At 41.9% G+C, this 12,643-nt stretch overlaps 1 non-coding gene across 1 annotated transcript; it reads right to left on the reverse strand.

Annotated features, from left to right (window-relative positions):
* Window positions 1-11,133: 11,133 nt before the first annotated feature.
* On the reverse strand, window positions 11,134-11,268 carry LOC117693931 (small nucleolar RNA SNORA17). Its single transcript, XR_004604514.1, has one exon. It is a non-coding gene; the product is annotated as a small nucleolar RNA SNORA17 (small nucleolar RNA).
* Window positions 11,269-12,643: the final 1,375 nt, after the last annotated feature.

Below are 12,643 nucleotides of genomic sequence, written 5' to 3' on the forward strand. Positions count from 1 at the left end.
TTCTTAGCTTTTGAGAATTCTAGTTACATAAGTGTGTGTGTGCGTGTGCGTGTGCGTGTGCGTGTGCGCGTGCGTGTGTGTGTGTGTATTTTTTCTGAGTTTCTTGCATGTCCTAGTTATGAACACTCTATCAGAAATCTATCTGGCAATTATTTTCTCCCATTCTGTGGACTACCTCTTCACTCAGTTACTAATTTCCATTGCTGTACAGAAACATTTTAGTTCTACTGAGATGCCTTTGTTGATTGTTGGTTTTATTTTTTGTGTTCTACCTTTTTCCTCTGGCAGTTTCTGGATCTCAATTCTTATTTTGAGATCTTTGACACATTTGGAATTGCCTTTGTGTGTGTGTGTGTATGTGTGTGTGTATGAGTGTGTGTGTGTGAGTGTGTGTGTGTGTGTGTGTGTGTGTGTGTGTGTGTCCACAGTGAGAGATAGGGATCTAGTTTCTACATGTTGCTATCCAGGTTTCCCAGCACCATTTACTGAAGGTGGTTACTTTTTCTAGTGTGTATCTTTAGATTTTTGTTAAATCAGTATTTATAATTTCACAGATTTATATCCGGGTCCTTTATTTCATTCCACTGATCTATGTGTTTGCTTTTGTTCCATGTGGTTATTACTATGGCTCTGTAGTATAACTTGAAATCAGGAATAGCAATACCTCTCATGGTATTTATTTTGTCCAAGACTGATTTGGCTCTCCTTGATCTTTCATTTTCTTTGTAAATTTTGAGTTTTTTTTTTTTTCTCTGAAGAATGTCCTTGGACTCTTGATTGGGATTGGCTGAGGCTGCAGATTGATCCTGGAAGGGTGTTCATTTTCACAACATTGATTTTCCCAGTCCATGGGAGGGAGTGGTCTTTTCCATCTTCTCCTGTCATCCTTGATTTCTTACCTCAGTGGCTTAAAGTTTTCACTGCAGAGGCCTTTCATTTCCTTGGTTATAGTTATTCACAGAGTTCTCCTCTTCTTCTTCTTCTTCTTCTTCTTCTTCTTCTTCTTCTTCTTCTTCTTCTTCTTCTTCCTCTTTTTCTTCCTCTTCCTCCTCCTCCTCTTCTTCTCCTTCTTCTCTTTCTCCTTCTCCTTCTTCCTCTTCTCCTCCTCTTCTTCTTCTCCTTCCTTCTCCTTCTTTCTTCTTCTTCCTCTTCTCTTCTTCCTTTTCCTCTTCCTCTCCTTCTCCTTCTTCCTTCCTTCTTCTTCCTTCCTTCTCCTCTTCCTCCCCCTCCCCCTCCCCCTCCCCCTCCCCCTCCCCCTCCCCTCCCCCTCCCCCTCCCCCTCCCCCTCCCCCTCCCCCTCCCCCTCCCCCTCCCCCTCCCCCTCCCCCTCCCCCTCCCCCTCCCCCTCCTCTTTCTTCTTTTCGGATTTCTATTTCAGTGTGTCTGTCTTGGTGTTTGGAAAAACTATGGTTTTCTGTATTAATTTTGTATTTTGGCACTTTGTCAAAAATATTTATCAGCTTTAATAGTTGTTTTTGGTGGAGTCCATAAGGTTTCTTATGTATAGAATCATATAATGTGAAAAAAGACCCTTTAGTCTCTTCTTTTCTTACTTGTATTCTTTCTGTTTTTTTTTTCTTTTGTCTTATTGCTGTGGTCAAGACTTCAAGCACCCACCATATTGGATGAGTGGAGAGAATGAATACACTGATCTTAGTGAGAATACCGTGAGGGTTTTTTCCATTCATTGTGATGTTGGCTGTAAACTTCAGACGTATAACCTTTATGATATTGAGATATGCTGTCTCTATCATCAGCAACTCCATGACTTTAATCATGGAAAAAACATTGGGATTTATCAAAGATCTTTTCTGTATCTAGTGATGGTCACATGATTTCTATCTTTGAGTCTATTTATGTGATAATTTTGTTTACAGATTTAATACATAAAACCATTCTTGAATCTCTGGAATAAAGTCAATTTAATTGTGGTAGACAATCTTTTGGATACAATATTGATTTTGGTTTGTAAGCATTTTACTGAAAACATTTGCATCTTTTTTCATCAAGGAAATTGATCTGTAATTTTCTTTTTTGTGTGTACATGCTTTTATCTGACTTTAATATCAGGATAATACTAACTTAATTAAAAGTGCTTGGAAGCATTTCTTTCTTTTCTATTTTGTGGAATACTTTGAATAGTATTGGTATCAGTTCTTCTTAGAAGGTCTGGTGGAATTCTGTTGTGAATGCATTTGGTCCTTGGATTTTTTTCAATTGGCTGGGAGTCTTTTTTATTACTGATTTAGTCTCATTGTTGGTACAGGCCTGTTTAAGTTACCTATTTCATTTTAATCTAATTTTTGGTAGATAACATGCATCTAGATTCTAGAAATTCATCTGTTTCTTTTAAACTTTCTAGTTTAGTGGACTTTACATTTTAAGGCATGTCCTTTTTTTTTGGATTTCATTGGTATCTCTTGCTATGTCCATTTTCACCTCTAATTTTGTTAACTTGGGTTTTATCTCTGTTACTTTTGGTCAGTTTGGCTGAGGGTTTGCTAGTATTGTTTATCTTTTCAAAGAATCATTTTGATTCTTCATATTTTTTTTAACGTTTCACTTCTATTTTATGAATTTCCTATCTTAATGATTTTGTCCTATCTACTACTTTTATGTTTTTGAAGGTTTTTAAAATGCACCATAAGCCATTTATTTGAGATCTAATATAGTTTTAAGATTTATTTATCAATTTTATGTATGTAAATACACTGTCACTCTCTTCACATACACCAGAAGAGGGCATCGGATCCCATTACAGATGGTTGTGAGCCACCATGTGGTTGCTGGGAATTGAACTCAGAATCTCTGGAAGAGTTGTCAGTGCTCTTAACCACTGAGCCATCTCTCCAGCCCATCTAATAGTTCTTTATGTGGGCTCTGAGCTCCATAGGCTTTTCTTCTAAGGTTGCCTTTAATATGTCCCACTTATTTGGCATATTGTGTTCTCATTTTCATTTAATTATAGGAATTATTTTATTTCTTTCTTGATTTGTTTATCAATGTGTGTGTGTGTGTGTGTGTGTGTGTGTGTGTGTGTGTATGTGTGTGTATGTGTGTGCTCCTTGTGCAGTTCCTACTACTGTTGATATTTAGCCTTGGTTCATGGTGGCCAGTGAGAATACAGGACATCATTTCAATTTCATCATATTTGTTAAGGATTGTTTTCTTTTCTAAAATGTGATCTGTTTTCGAGAATATTCCATGTGCTCCTGAGAAGGATATATTTTATTAGTGCTTGGGTAAAATTTCTTCTTTTAAAAGATAATTTATTTTTATTTTATGTGTATGAATGTTTTGCCTGCATGTATGTAAGTGGATCATGTATATTCCTGGCACCTACATGGGTCAGAAGAGGGCGAAAGCTCTTTTGGAACTGGGATTACTGATGTTGTGAGCTACCCTGGGGGTGTTGGGAGCCAAACTTGGGTCCTCTGCAATTGATAGGCCATCTCTTCTGCCTCTGGGTCAAATTTCTTTAAATATACATTAGGTCCATATAATTTATTGAATCATTTTTGTCTCAATGACCTGTTTATTAGAGAAATAGCATTTATTTATAAAACTTAGTGTACTTTTATTTTGTGCATATAAGTTCAGAACCCTGATATCCTCTTGATAGATTTTCCCCTTAGAGACTATGGTGTAGCTTTCATTGTCTCTACTGATTGGTTTTCATTTGAAATCTATTTTGTCAGATATTAGAATAGTTGCACCTGCTTGACTTTACTATTTGCTTGTCATATCTTTTCCTTTCCTTTTACTCCAGGTAGTGTCTAGCCTTTTCAAAATAAAGTATTTTCTATTTCTTAAAATTATATTTATGTGTGTCTGTGCATATGTGTGCAGGTGCCTACTGGGGCCAGAGGCTTCAGATTTTCTGGAGTGAGAGTTACATATACTATGAGCCACCTGACACTGGTGCTGGGTGTTAAACTTGAATCCACTGAAAGAGCAACACACACCAAACCACTGAGACATTGCTCCAGCCTCAGTGGTACTATCTTTGCTGATGAGATACATTTCTTGAGAGGTTGCAGGTGATCAGGATAGGGAGCTGCCTTACCTGGTCCTTACTGGGCTATGACAGTTTATCAACCTTCTGTTGCTAGTGCTTGTTATGTAGCCTGTGCTGTCATTGAACTGGTGATCTTCCTGCCTCCATTGTTTGAGTGCTGGAATTACACATGTACTGGCTACAATATTTATACACTATATCACGGACTACAATATATCTATATTTGTCTGTATATTTAATTTTATTTTATGCATGTGACTGTTTTGCTTGCACGTATGTCTGTGTATCATATGCATTCCTTGGACCTATGGAAGACAGAAGAGGGCCTTGGGTTTCCTGCAATTGGAGTTGCAGATGGTTGCGAGCTGCCAAATGGATCCTTTGCAGAGTAGCCAGTGCTCTTGCCTCTGGGCCATCTCTCTGTCCCCAATATTTTTTTTTTCTAATGCAGACTATTATAATGATGTTTGCATTCCGTTTCCATTTTAAACAGAAGAAAATCTTCATGTGGTTTCATAAAGTGGCAGGATTGTAGTAACATCCTCTTTTAACAATAATGCTGTTATTGAGTTTCCAGTCTCTGGCTGACAGGTGGGAACACGCAGTACACTAGGCAGCGAGACATGTTCAACTATGCCTAAAGCAAACACATGTGATCCAGACCCTTCAGAATGTACACCTGAAACAAATATCTCCAGGTATGTCTGTGTGCCTTGGGGCCAATGGGGAATATTCTTAATTAACTTTTCAATAGAAAAATGCTTATTCAAAGAGAAATAGTAAAATCATGCCAATTTGAAACTTATTTATTACCATAAATTATTCAGATGTTAACACCACATAAGATGCTTTAGGGAGGACTATTTAACAATGTCATCATAGGGAAGATCACTTAAAGATAATACAAACCAAAACTTAAGTGACTATGATTATTACCTTTAAGTTCTCCACAGGCAATACATATCTGATGCTTCTCTATTTTCTCCAGTCTTCAAGAAAACCAGCAGACTCCAGGTTTCGTCACCAGTAAACTGAGTCTCAAAGTGAACATCATCTTTATTTACTAAACGTAGTTATTTTCTCTTTCATCGAAGTTTGTGGCTGGAGGCCTGGGCCTAGTTATTTGCTCTTCTAGAAACTGCTTCTTTATGCTGTGGTTTTCCCTCTCATCTGAGTGGTGGCGCTTCCTCACGGTGTAATCTTTCTTGTTGGGATAGAACTGGTTTTTAAGTACTCGTTTTTGAAGTGAAGGATCCTTTTTGTGAATGCGAACCAAACAGAATACAGACCTCCCACCTCACGGGCAAAACCCCTAATGTGCAGCTCTGACGTACAGTTTGCAAAACACTCAAGGGATGTTCATGCTTCCAAGTTCAGCATCAACTGGCCTCAGAGAGCCTTTTCTTTCTTACCTCCCTCCCCTGGTTTGGAGCATGACACACCCTATCATCTTTGGCTTTTCCTGGCTTAAGACTGCTCCCGGGAGCTAAAATGGTGGGCAAGCCGTTGACCGGCTGAGCTCAGGAAAGCTTCAACACAGTTGAAAGGGTTCTGTAGTTGCAGAGGAGGGGTTTTCTTGGGGAGCAACAGCACCTTCCCTGAGTAGTGAAATTCAGCATGGCTTTTACTAATGACCGCTGGTGACTATGGTCTTCAATCAGGACGGTCTTTGGTGATGCTTCAACACACACTTATCTTCCAAATCCTTGAGGGGAATTCGATCCATGTGCTATCCCGCTGGGCCTGATAAGTCTCCAAAGCCTCCCTGGGTGTGATGCCCCTGCCAAGAAGGCACTGCAGGAACTAAAGGAGGGGCTCCTCCCCCCCAGACCTGGGGGTACATTTATCTTCTAGCTAATGTCACAGTTGGTGCTTTCTTTTGCCAAGCTTCATAATAGCTGGACCTCCTCTTCTTTCATAGCCTTGTAATAAGATGAGAGGAGGATTCACAAATACCAATTCTCCCCCGCCCCCGCCCCCGCCCGAAATCTGGTAAGCAGGAAAGAAAGCTAGTGAATATCCATTAGATCTAATGAGTCAGATTCATTTCAAAGGCATCATGTTGATCTACCACAGGTCCTTCTGAAGCTGTGACCTAGAAGAGGCACTGGGGCCTTTTGTTCCCAGTGGCTGGTGGGAGGAAGGCTGGGCAGCCAGGATGATGCCCTACTGGACAATGGGAAGCATTGACGAAGTGCTTCCATTTATTGGCTGAGCGACTGCATCAGTCATTCATTCACAGACACAAGGTCTAAATTGCAGAACCAATTAACAGCACTAATAGCCCTTGCCTGAATTAATCTTTGAGACAAAAGGGAGGAGAAGTGGAAGTGCTATTAGCAAATCAAGCTGTACCATCCCTGCTTTATTGCGGGGATCTCGGTGTCTGTATGTGGCCATTGTGCACTGACTGCAATTACAGCCCTCATTTAAAAATGATTAAGTGGTTATAATTATTTTTCAATTAAAACTTATATCTTCCATTTATGCAACATCTCAGACTTCAATTAAACTTCTTTTTAAAATTGCCACTGAGCCCCAAAGATCCCTGCTTTGTCGTCTGTCAGGAAGCCTTAAACTTAACCCACAGAGAGCTCTCATTTCCAGACTTGAGGAGTCCATGAAATGTAAGCATTGAGATGAAAGTTAGCAATAATAAAAGTCGAAGTGCCTGTGTGAATCAACCACTCTGTCTCAAGAGGACTGAGATACTGTGACACCTGAGAACAGGGTTCTTACCACTGAATAGTGATGTCACTGCTACCTGAAGTTCTGTTCTTAGAGCGGCTGCCCCCTCATAACAAAGACAAATGAGTGTATGAACAACATAAACCATTTTAAAACTTATTTTTATTTTCGTGTGCCCATGTCATGGCGTGTGGGCAGAAGTCAGAGAGCAACATACAGGGGCCAGTATCCTGTTCCCACCCAAGTGGGTCCCAGTGATCAAACTCAGGTCATCAAGCTTGGAGGCAAGTGCCTTGCCCACATCTTACTAACCCAAGATGTGAAGTTCTGAGCAGGGTACCCTTCTGAGATGCTTAACCTTGGTTGTCAACTAGATTGGATTGAGAGACACTTGGAAAACTGACAAGACAACAGGGTGTGTCTGTCTGTGAGGGTGTTTCCAGGGATGTGCAGTACAGAACTAATAGATGAAGACTCATCCTGAATGTTGGGGGTGTTAACAAATAACTGAGGTCCTTGATGGAGCACAAAGTGGGAGAAGGGGGAGGCTTGCTACAGGCCAATTCTTGAATGGGTGCATTTTTCTGCCACAGCCAGTGGACACTAGATTCTAGATTCATCAGCTTTTTTTTTGTTTGTTCTCATACTTTATGATTGTTTTACTATTTTATGAGTGCAAGTATTTTTCCTACATGTATATCCACCTACCACATGCATGCCTGGTGCCCACAGAGTCCAGAAGAGGGAGTCAAAGCCCCTGGAACTGGAGTTACAAGTGTTCATAGATCACCTTGTGGGTGCTGGGAATAAAATCCAGGTCTCTAGAAGAGTAGCCAGTGCCTTTAATCCCCTGAGCCATCTCTCCAGCCCCAAACTCTTCAGCCTTTCAATGTGGACTCCAGCTAGCAACTTTCCAGGGTGCTTACAGGCTTTCAGCCTTGGACCCAGGCTGCACTGGGTTGGTTCTTCTTGTCTGGAGCCTTTCAGTTTCTGGGACTGAAAAGATAACTGGTTCTCTTAACTCTCTGTACTGCAGGCTCAGTACCATGTCGGGACTGTTCAGTCTTTCATTGTGTGAGCCAAGCTGCATGTGTATGTATGTTGCTGTGTGTGTGCATGCAGTCTATTTACCTATATGTGTGTGGCTGTGCATGTGTGTGGAGACCAGCGGTCAAAGCCAAGTGTTTCTTGATTGCTTTCTAACTTGTCTTTCTTGGTTTTTGCTTTTGATTTTTTGGGACAAGTTCTTTCACGGAATCTTGAACTCACTGACTAAAGTAGGCAGAATGGCCTGTGAGCTTCAGGGAATCTCCTGTCTCCTCCTTCCTTCCCCTGCAATGGAGTTACAGAAATCTGCCACCATTCCTGGATATTTTCTGTGGGATCTGGGAATCCATTCACGTCTTCATGTTTCTGTGGCTGGCACTCTATTAACAGCTATGGTCTAGACACTTCAATCTAATAAATTCTCTCATAATTTCGCCTATATTGTATTGATTCTGCCCCTCCAGAGAGGGATAATATGCCTCCTAAAACTGCCTTTATCTTGTGCTTTCTTGAGGCGGGGAGGTAAGAGTTATATATACATCATGGCCCATTTCATCTTACTGGCCTATAATCAGTGCATATTCTTTGGAAATGACCCTCGTGGGGATATCATGCATCTTGTAATGAGGTGTTAGGAATCCTCTGAGGTTTAGACACTCCAGTCAGGACTGTTTAAAAGGCCATGCCACCAACTTTAGTGAGAACCAAGAGTTGTGGGAAGAAATACCTGGATCAGAGAAGCAGTGTGAGGGGTTAGTGTTTATTCTACTCCTGACTGACCTCGGCCTCCTGTTTCAGCTGGTTTTTTGGGGTTAGCAATCTGAATTTGGTTCCGTGCTGTTGAAAGCATCTGTGTCACATGTAATGAGTTTTAAAACTCGGACAATTAAAAGAAATTATTTCTAATCTTCTTCCTTTGCTATCAAAGTCATCACTTGTCTAGCATAATTGTGGCACTCACAAAGAAAATTATGCCTCAGGAGAGCAGAGGCAGTGGCAATATTAAACTCTGGAGCTGGCTACATGGATTAGACTCTGACCTAGAAACTCAGTGAAAACTTGCAGCCCTTTCCTGCAGAGAAGAGACGAACTCTTGCAATCTATTTTTCCTTTTCAAAAATTAAGTAATTTGGACATGGTAGTTCATACATCTAGCCCAGCATTTGGGGACTGAGGCCTATGGACTGTCTTGAGTTTGAGGCCAGCCTGGGCTATAGAGTGAAGCTGTCTCAAAATAACAATTTTATTATTTATTTCAATAAAATCTATCCTTTAATTACTTTACTATTGAACATGCCTCCAAAGTGCTTTTACTTTTTTTGTGGCTGTAAAATATCCGATCCTGGTATGGTGGTATGATAAGAAACCTGAGGCAGAAGACGGAGGGTTCAAGGCTAGCCTGGGTTACGTGGGAGATTTTATACTAGATAATCTTAAAGTTTGAAGACCTGAACACTTGGGAAATAAACCTAGCAGGGTAATCAAATTAAATGATCTAAATGTGGGCTTGAAGGATGTTACCATTTTCTAATATTAAAAGGTTGTTTCTGATTTGTTAGACATCCTCAGTATCTGACTTTTCCACAGCCCAGGTCAGTAAGCTGCTGTTTTCTCCTTGCTGTGTGGGCTGTAGTTAGACTCACAGGAAAGAACTGATGGTTTTAATTAGCTCTCTGCATTGGAAAGTAGGTAGGGAGTGACCAGCAAAGAAAGCAATGGCAGCCTCTAGATTCAAAGGCAGAGGCGGGGTTACATTTGAGGAAAGCCAGCATCAGAAGAGAGAAAGGAGCAGGCTTGAGGGCCATTGGATTTAATTAATACTTTTAATAAAGCACATCATTATACTTTCATTGCTCTTTTTAGTAACTAAGATCAAACACATTTCTGCTCTTTTAAAAAAATGTTCTTACTATTTCCTTCTGAATCAACGACTTTGCATCATTTTTTTTTTTTTAAAAAAAGTGCAGTTCCTATAAGATACCTACGATGTAGATTAAAAAAATTTTATTGGTTATTTGTGAATTTCACATCATGCACCCCATCCGACGCCCCTCCCCTTGTACCTGTCCTCCACCCTTGCAACTTCCCCACAACAGAGAAAAAAAAAATCTCACTGTGAAAGCTGCGGCGTGTCACGGTGTCCCACAGTACATACACCCTTGTGTCCACACTTTTTTGCTTGCAAACGTTTGCTGCAATGACCCATTGGTCTGGTGCGCGGCCTCTGGCTTCTGATACTCTATCGATATTGGCTCCTCATGGAGACTCACTGGATCCTCATGGGGATATCATGTTGTTGTCCCGGGTCATGGAAACTCTGTAGTTTTGGATCTGTAGGACCAGTCCCTTCATACACTCCAGCAGTCCCTTAATGGGGTAGACGTTGAATTGGCTGAACCAATTTGAAGCCCTAGATCTAGGCCTGAGGGGTCTGTGAGCTGTTCATCCCGCCCACCCTCCCACTCTCCCACTATCACACGCCCAGGGCCGGCTCACCAGCAATCCCTCAAATCAGGGCCAACTCTACTCTGCTACCCAGGTGAGGTGCAGGGTCTGCTCTCCTGAGTGCTGCAGCTGGTGAGGGGCAGGGCCAGCTCTCCTGCTCTCATGACCCGAGGGCCAGCTCTCCCTCCTGCCACAGGTAGTGAGGGGCAAGTATGGAGGAGGGTATCTCTTCCTCATCCGTGCCACAACATGAGAGTGGTAGGGCTCAGTCTCCTGTGGTCATATACGTGGGGCCAGCTCACCTGTAATTAACTGCAGTGTGTGTGTGTGTGTGTGTGTGTGTGTGTGTGTCTGTCTGTCTGTCTGTCTGTCTGTCTGTCTGTCTGCAGCTGGCTAGGGTAGGATCATCTCTCCTGCTCTCATACCTCCAGGAGCAGTTCTCCCACTATGCCCAGGTAAGGGTTGAGGCCAGTTCTTCACAACCCTAAGACATCAACAAGCCCCTGGGTGACAGCCCAGACCAGGGACATCTGCCTGGCTTTTGGCAGTAACAGAATCCTCCTACTGCAGGGCCATAGACCCAGATGTGACACTCTGTGCCAGCACATGTCAGAATCCCACCATGGTCCCCTTGTGGCATCACTGGCTACTTAAATTGGGCTGTTCTTAGCTACTCTCAAGTCTCCAGTTCTGCCTCTCTTTGCTGTGCCCACATCCCCACATCCTTCTGTTTCTTTTTCTCTTCTATTTCTCCACTATTGACTTAGTGGCGCCTGGGGTGTCTGAGTGTCTGGGTTTATCTCAGGAGTGGTCTCAGGAGTGCTATACCCCACTTGTGCATTATGGCGCCAGGCAGCGGTCATCTCCAATATGGTCTGTTCCTTGAGACCTGCCTGGGGACAGACTGGTGGTCATCTTAGCTTGCTTTTTAAAGGGATGTTAGGTTACTAATCATTCAGATGTTCACAAGTCAGAACACTGAGTGTAGGCATAGCCTCTCTCCTCTCTGCCACCTACTGACACACATGTGACACAGCAGCCACACCACCTGCTATGCTCCGAGGGGCAGACCATGTAGACGTTTTAAAGCTGAGTTTCCAGATGGGATTGGGGGGTTGTTCTGAGGAATTTGCTCGGGGATATGATGCTAACTGGTATCTCCTCCATAGTAGCACCAGTACCCATCGCTCTTAGTTACGATAACTTTGTAGAACATCTGAAATCTTATGGGACAATGACTTCCCTCTATGTCCGGGCCCCGGTGGCTCATCCTCTACCTGCCGTGTCTCTCTTCTCCAGTTTTTATGCTTCTCTGTGAATTTAATGAGGCTTTTGTCACCGCCTGCTAAGTAAGACCTCCAGCTTTCTACTAAGTTAAAACTTCTGTTGGGATATTGATTAGGCATTGATTAGGATTACATTTAATGTATGGGTTACTTTAGGGAAGACTTGCCATCTTTAGGAGACGGATGCTTCCCTCCTGTGACTGTAGAATGTCTCGATTCCTTCAGATCTGCTTTCATGAACTTCAATACTATTTCACAAGATTTTCCTCCACAAAATATACTATTTGTTTCAAGGCTCCTCGTATGGACTTTTATATTTTAACACAATGGATGAGCTATGGCCCTATTATGTTTTCTAATAAATTGTTACTGCATAGACTCTCTATTGATTTTTCTATATACACTTTGTCTCTAGTGAGCCTGCTGAATCGTCACCATTTGAAGTGCTGCTATCCACACCCAGGACCTGATGTGTGCCAGGTAAACGCTTGAACACTGTGCCATGCCTTGAGGGCCTCTGAATTCTCTTGTTGGAGAGAGGAGCTGAGCTGCTGTTTCCTCATCTCAACTCTTCTCTGCATGTACAGTTAAGTTGCTGGCATTCAAGACAATGGTCGGTAGAAGCAGCAACAAAGGCATGTTGCCCTTGTTTTTGTCTTCAAGAGACCTCTTCCAGTGACTTTCCCTTTAATATACTCGTTATTTTAGACACGGATAAATGCTCTGTCTTGGTGGAAAAAAAAATGATCTTTGCTCCTGAAAAGGTTCAGTTTCTTCAAACCTTATCCTGCGTTTACTGAGACGATCTCACCCTGTTCTCACCTAGTGTTATAAACTCTCCCCACACTCCTGGGATACACTCTGCATTATTACAATATATTATGGAATTAAATTTAATGATTTTTTTAAAAAAATTATTCATTTTATGAATATGAGCACTCTGTCACTCTCTTCAGACACACCAGAAGAGGGCATCAGATCCCAGTACAGATGGTTGTGAGCTACCATGTGGTTGCTGGAAGAGTAGAAAATGCTCTTAAGCGTTGAGCCATCTCTTCAGTCCCTAATGATTTTTTTTTAACCTAAGATATCTTTCATCTCCTTTTATAAAGTGATTGATCCATAGCCCCCTTGCTTTCTCTCTCTTTCTCTTTTTCTC

This window comes from Arvicanthis niloticus, chromosome 21 (assembly GCF_011762505.2).
Source record: "Arvicanthis niloticus isolate mArvNil1 chromosome 21, mArvNil1.pat.X, whole genome shotgun sequence".
Taxonomy (NCBI): Eukaryota; Metazoa; Chordata; class Mammalia; order Rodentia; family Muridae; genus Arvicanthis; species Arvicanthis niloticus.